The following is a 6,663-nucleotide window of genomic DNA, read 5'->3' as shown; positions in this document are numbered from 1 at the left end:
AGTGCTGGAGAGGTTGTGGAGAAAGGGAACCCTCATTCACTGCTGGTGGGAATGTAGACTGGTACAGCCACTATGGAAAACAGTATGGCAGTTCCTCAAAAAATTAAAAATAGGGTTACCAATATGACCCAGCCACCCCTCTTCTGGGTAGCTACATGAAAAACTCGAAAACATGTATTTTCAAAGATATGTGCACCCTCTGCTCACTGCAGTATGACTCACAGTGGCCAAGACATGGAGACAACCAAAGTGTCCTCCGCTAGAGCATTGGGTAAAGAAGATGTGGTACAGACAGACATGGAATGCCAGCCGGCCACGAGAAACGAGGAAATCCTGCCATTTGGGACAACATGGATGGACCTTGAGAACAGTCTGCTCAGTGAAATAAGTCAGAAAAAGCTAAGAACCATGTGATTGCACTCATATGTGGGATATAAAGCCGAAACTCATACTAGTAGATGCAGACAACAGTGTGGTGGCTACCAGAGGGAAGCGGGTAGGAGGATAGTAAAGGATAACGGGAGCTAAATATATGGTGATAGAAGATGATTTGACTTGGGCGGTGGGCACACAATGCACTAATGAATCATAGAAATGTATACTTAAACCTGGCCAGTGTGGCTCAGTGGTTGAGCATCGACCCATGAACCAAAAGATCACAGGATTGATTCCAGGTCAGGGCACATGCCCGGGTTTCAGGCTCAATCCCCAGTAGGGGACGTGCAGGAGGCACCCCATTGATGTTTCTCTCTCATCAATGTTTCTATCTCTCTAGCCCTCTCCCTTCCTCTCTCTAAAATCAATAAAACATACTTTAAAAAAAATAAATGTACACTGGAAATCTATATGATCCTATTAACCAATGTCACCCCACTAAATTGAATTTTTAAAAATATCACTTTGAATTAACTTATTACATGAGCTAAAGTTACAGCACTTTTAGTTTTCTAAAAAGTCAACTTTACAGTCAAATATTTTTATTTTGGGATGGTTTCCAACACACTCTCAAACTCCCTTTTTTGTCCATTGTGTTTTGTTCTGTTCAAGGACAGCTTCACTTTAGAGACTTCCCAAATGAATTTTTCCCTAATTATTCCTTCCTACAAACATCTGTGTTTTTGTAATATATTTTTCTCATTACTGTTAAACTTAAATGTGATTAAACATTGCCCGGTCACAGAACACTCAAACTGCATTTCCTGAGACTTATTTATAGCCTGGATCTACATTGGAATTCTGGAGCTGAATCAGGCCTCAGCCTAAAAAGAAACAGAGTCCATGTCAAAATAATAATTCTAAGGGAGGAACTTGCAGTGAAAGAAAAAACTAACTTTCTGAGGAAATCTATCTAAAATGTATAGAATATTACTGGCATGACATCATTATATTTACACTTTAGCTCAGGTAGGGCAGGTGGACTAATGAAAGGCGAGAAGACTGCCCGCTATATTAAACATTTCACATGAATTGTTTTTCTTATATATGAAAAATGAGGCTGCTGGCTTAACATCAAGGACCGGCACGGATTGCGTTCCCTCATCGGGTGATACACTCACACTTACTCAGGCCTTTCTTTCCACCTGGCCCTTGTAATGTATGGTGAGGTGGGTGTCCAAATTCATGTATATAAATAGTATGCCGTCACCGAACAGAATTTTGCCTTAATCTGTTAAACATTCAAGGGGGCAGTGCTGGCCAACACCAACTTCTACCTTATGTATATGTTAGGACACACCAAGGACTGCACAGACACTTTTTACAACTTGCCTGTCCTTTTCTTAACCATCCAAGATCTCAACCACCTGCTCACCACCACCCCGCCCCCCGCAACACACACACACACACACACACACACACACACACATCACTGCCTACATTTATACACATGCATAAGTATGAAAACATGCTCCAGCCATCTCCTTCCTCCACTTTCATACCCTACCTGCTCAATAAAGATTGACATACAGCAGGTCGACATTGTGACCTGGCCCTGGTATTTCTAATTACCAACAGGGAGAAGTGCTAGCTTAGGCAAAAGCCCATAGCAGGAGACGAGGGTTGTTACTAATACGACTAAACAAGTGTAAAGCAAGCCTTGATGCAGCCGTGGGCAAACTACGGCCCGCGGGCCGGATCCGGCCTGTTCGGCTCTTCTATCCGGCCTGCGGAGCCGAAAGAGCGGAGGGTTCTCTTGCTCTCCCCTCCCCTCCTTCACCAGCAGCAGTGTTAACATGTATTAGTTCACACACACACTCCATCCATGCTTTTGTTCCAGCCCTCCGGTCCAGTTGAAGAACCCATTGTGGCCCTCGAGTCAAAAAGTTTGCCCACCCCTGCCTTAATGGGTCAGGTTTTGGAGAACACCTGTAAAAACTTTAAAAGTCACTTTCACAAATTGGGGGCAGGTGTAGAGAAGAAAATGTATTTTACCAAGTTCAATTCCCACTGTAGGCCCTCACTAATGTTAATTACTGGCTGGAGCATTGAATAGCAGCAGCCTTTAAGTTACAAAGTGTGTGAAATTTCAGCCTTGAGAAAGTAACAGTGTTGGAGACCTTAACAAATATGAAGAGTAAGAACGGGGGTGTTTCAATCATTATGGAGGCAGTGGGCATGGGAGTCAAACCAATTTAAGTCGATTCGTGCTACTTTTGAGCTGTGTGACTTTATGAAGGTTAATCTCTCCAAACATTATTTCCCACATTTGTTAAATAGGGAGAATACTTTAAAGTATTTTTGTAAGGAACTGATATTAATATGCCCAGAGCATAATACATATTCAACAAATAGCAGCAACATATTATTATTAATATAAAACAATGAAAGTCCAAACATAGGTAGATATTCATAAGGGACTTCATACATTTCCCACTGCTGTGTCCCTCATTGCGTATGCCAAGTAATGGCTGCCAAAGAGAGCCACATTCTAATTCCCAGAACCTGGAAATATGTTCCTGACATGGTGAAAGATTTGCACATGGGATCAAGGATTCTGAGATGTGGGTAGGTTGGGTTATCCAGGTGAGCCCAATGTAATCACAGGGATCCTTCTAAGAAGGTAGGAGGGCCTGGAGTGAGAAGGAGCTATGAAGATGGAGGCAGGGGTCAGAGTAGTGCAGGGTAAGCATATAGTGGCCCTATGGTGGCCTCCAGAACCTGGAAAACGCAAGAAAAGAGATTCTGTCTTTGAACTTTCAGAAGGAAAGCAACCCTGCTGACCTACTTTAGACTCCTGGCCTTCAGGAATGTAGGATAACATGTTGTGTAAGTCACTACGTCTTCAATAATCTTTTACAGCAGCAGTAGGAAATCAATACATTACAAAGGTAAGAATCTAGCTTCTTTAAAATTGTCTGCCCTGGGTGTTTAGAAAGAAAGAGGAAGGAGGGAGTGATACAACGTGGGGGGGAAATGTTTGGTTCAGCACCTTAAACATCGATGAAAATTTTCATTTTAAGGAAAAGTATACAGACATGCAATTTTAGAACTAAAAACAGGTCACAGTAAAACTTTAAGGTGGCATGAAGCAGTGTTGCGAGAGAGACAAGAATTGGAAAAGGGAAGATAGATTTGTTTATCCAACAAACAGATACTGAAGACTATGCACCATTTCGAAGTCTCTTTCCTTATTTAAGGTTTTTGTGATAGTTCTTCTTAGCTATCGAGTTAGACTAGAACATTTCTAAGATGTCTTTCGGCTCTAACGTCCTAGATTAAACCACAGAGGATGCCGGGCCGGCATGGCTCAGTGGTTGAGCGTCAACCTATGAACTAGGTACAGTGATGGCGAACCTATGACACGCGTGTCAGAGGTGACACGCGAACTCATTTTTTTGGTTGATTTTTCTTTGTTAAATGGCATTTAACTTTCTTGTTTTTTTTTTTTTTTTTTTTTTTTTTTAAGATTGCTGCCTGGCTGGCATCAACCTATGAATCAGGAGGTCATGGTTCCATTCCCGATCAGGGCACATGCCCAGGTTGCCAATCAATGATTCTCATCATTAAAGTTTCTGCCTCTCTCTCCCTCTCCCTTCCTCTATGAAATCAATAAAATACATATTTTTTAAAAATTTAAGCCACAAATGAGAAAACATAAGTAATTTATTTATCCATGATCCTCAAGAAGCTTCAATTCCTAATCCTCCAGGATGGGAAGTTGTCTGCTATTTACATTGCTACCACTAGATGGCAGGGTTAGCCTGGTGATAGCAAACCTAAGGCCCTGCATTTGAATTGTTTACATTTCTGAGCTGTGATATAGAATTTATTTGAAAAGCATGTGGAATTCAGCAGGGGGAGAAGTAACTGGCTAATACACGAAATGGTTGTCACATATGGAATGTATCACATTTAGAAAACCCATCCGCAGGCCACAGAGCCCATCCTGATGAACTGAGAGCTGATAATGCTGTCTACAGCCAGACAATTTTCTGGCAGGTGGCTTTCTGAAAACTGTGGTAGTGCCAGCACACTTCCACTATGACCTACAGCATTGCTAAATAGTCCCCCCAAATGCGCTGCAATTCATTTCAACATAAAGGAAAATCTTCAAGCTGCCAAATATTTCACATATGTTTATCAAATACTTTATAGTCCATTCCCAAAGGATATGCTCTCTGCTGATCCTATGCTGAAGGCAAGAAAGTTCATTGACAATGTGCCAATTTCTATTCAAAATATCATACCATAGCACGATTTTCAACTTCGGTTTCAGGAACGGAGACAAAGTAATGTCTGCTTTAAGAGTTTGGCAGCACATGAGGGAAAGGAAGATGGTAACCTTACACAGTTGATTATTTTACAGTAACACACATCTTCTGTTTCTCATCACAATAAAAAAAAATCCTCCCTTTTTTTTCAGCTATTTTTCCAGGGCATGTACATTTCAATTTATGCAATGGATATGCTGTGTGTAAATCAAATCTGGGGTGAATGGCAGTAAGGGAGCCCCGAGGGAACTCTCTGCTGGCTCTCTCATGTATTGAGATAGGAAGTGCACAGCATATGGCTCCGGACATTTTTTTATATCTTGCAAGTTGATCTTTGAAAGCAAAGAATGTCTATAAATGTATTAGGTTTGCTACTTTTCAGGCTTTAAAGCAGCTTTTGATCACCTTTTTTTTTTTTTGCTAATCGTACCTCAGTTTAACCCATTTGAAATTTTTGAATAAAATTTTAGTTAAGCAAAGTTGTAAAATGACTTTTGTTCCACTAATCTGACTTCGTTGTTTTCTAATCTCTCATCTCAGATTTCTCATCTGCAATTAACTCAGTGCTAAGTGAGGAAGCTTCAGCCTCCAAAATTCTGAATCTGATCCTGCTGATAAAATGCAATATGCTTGAGCACTGGGCAGAGAAAGATAAATAATTTACTCAGTAGGGAAAATTAACTCACATTAGCAATGGTTTGTTTTAACATATAATGAGTACATACTATGTGCCAAGCACATAGGCTAAACAGTCTCACATTTAAAAACATGAACACGTTTCTTTTAAGCCATGGGTTTCTGGGCTGTCTGGAAGAAAATTTTGGAGAGTCCAATCCCTTCTCACACTAAAGGAGCTCCTCTAATATTTCCTTAAAAAACAAAATTCCAAATGATGCTTGGCCACTACTTTCAAGCCTGGATGTCTTATTTGGCTGGGATTTGAACATTCTTTCTACAAATTATAAAACAGATTCTAAGCATAATTCTCTAAGTAGCAAAATGTGACTTTTATAATCCTCTCTAGAGGCAAATGTACGTGAGATAAAATGAGAATTCCAGAAGTTAGTAGGACTAATAAAAGGGGGGAGAGGGGACCTAGATGGGACATGCAGCTTCATTTCCAATCAATGACCATGTAAAAAGGTCAGAGGAATCAGGCAAGAATATTTCTACAACTTTCAAAACTTTGTATTATAGAAAATGTCCAAGCTACACACAAGTAGAGTAAGAAGTATATCCCCGTGTGCCCGTCATCCAGCTTCAACAGTTACCAATATTTAGCCAATCTTGTTCCATCTATTCCCTCTTTTTTTTTTTGCTAGAGTATTTTACAGCAAGTCCAACACTGTTCTATTTCTTTTCACCTTCTTATTTTAGAAAGGGTTTCCACTGCTCCTTTTGCAGTCAAATTGAAGAGAGAGTGTGTGATTGATTCTAGTTTTCACAGTAACCCTGCCAAAGAGGTTTGCAAGAGCAGACTTTATGAGAATGTGTTTTACACCTTTTGCAATAGCATCTGCTAATAATCATAAAAATAAAGAGGTTCCCCTCTGGTGCTGCTTAAGTAGAAAGAATTCCATTTATATTCCAATGCAAACACTGTGCTGTTAATATTAAACTGTGCAGAGGCAGGCACTCACGGTTGCCTATTGGAAGAGTTCATTTCTTTGAGGACAAAATGCTAAGTTTGATCCCATCTTTAGAGTCCGTCAAAGAAGCTCTCTTTGGATGGGTACTACCTTTTTAAGGAAAACTTCCAACTTCTAGCTAGGGTCTCGCCTGCGGTTGGGGTGGGGCGCGGGGCGGGGGCTCCATCCTTACCTGTGAAGCTGATTCAGTCCCTAGGGCGCTGCCCAGTAGGAATCAAAGAGCTCCCGCGAGGTGGTCACTGACGCTGGGGACGGAGGGAGGATGGGGGCGCTGCTGCTGCCAGGAGCCTCGCTGACTGCCAGGG

General features: G+C 41.1%; 1 protein-coding gene across 1 annotated transcript in view; it reads right to left on the bottom strand.

Moving 5' to 3' along the window:
- Window positions 1-6,630, bottom strand: part of PRSS35 (protease, serine 35) — a 14,263-nt gene extending 7,633 nt beyond the window's left edge. The window contains exon 1 of the mRNA XM_006773461.2: window positions 6,531-6,630. The gene's annotated coding sequence lies outside the window, so the exon portion shown is untranslated. The remainder of the gene's footprint in view (window positions 1-6,530) is intronic.
- Between the last annotated feature and the right edge of the window lie 33 nt (window positions 6,631-6,663).

This window comes from Myotis davidii, unplaced genomic scaffold (genome assembly GCF_000327345.1).
Source record: "Myotis davidii unplaced genomic scaffold, ASM32734v1 scaffold185, whole genome shotgun sequence".
NCBI classification, from domain to species: domain Eukaryota; kingdom Metazoa; phylum Chordata; class Mammalia; order Chiroptera; family Vespertilionidae; genus Myotis; species Myotis davidii.
This window is presented reverse-complemented; position numbering and strand designations above follow the sequence as displayed.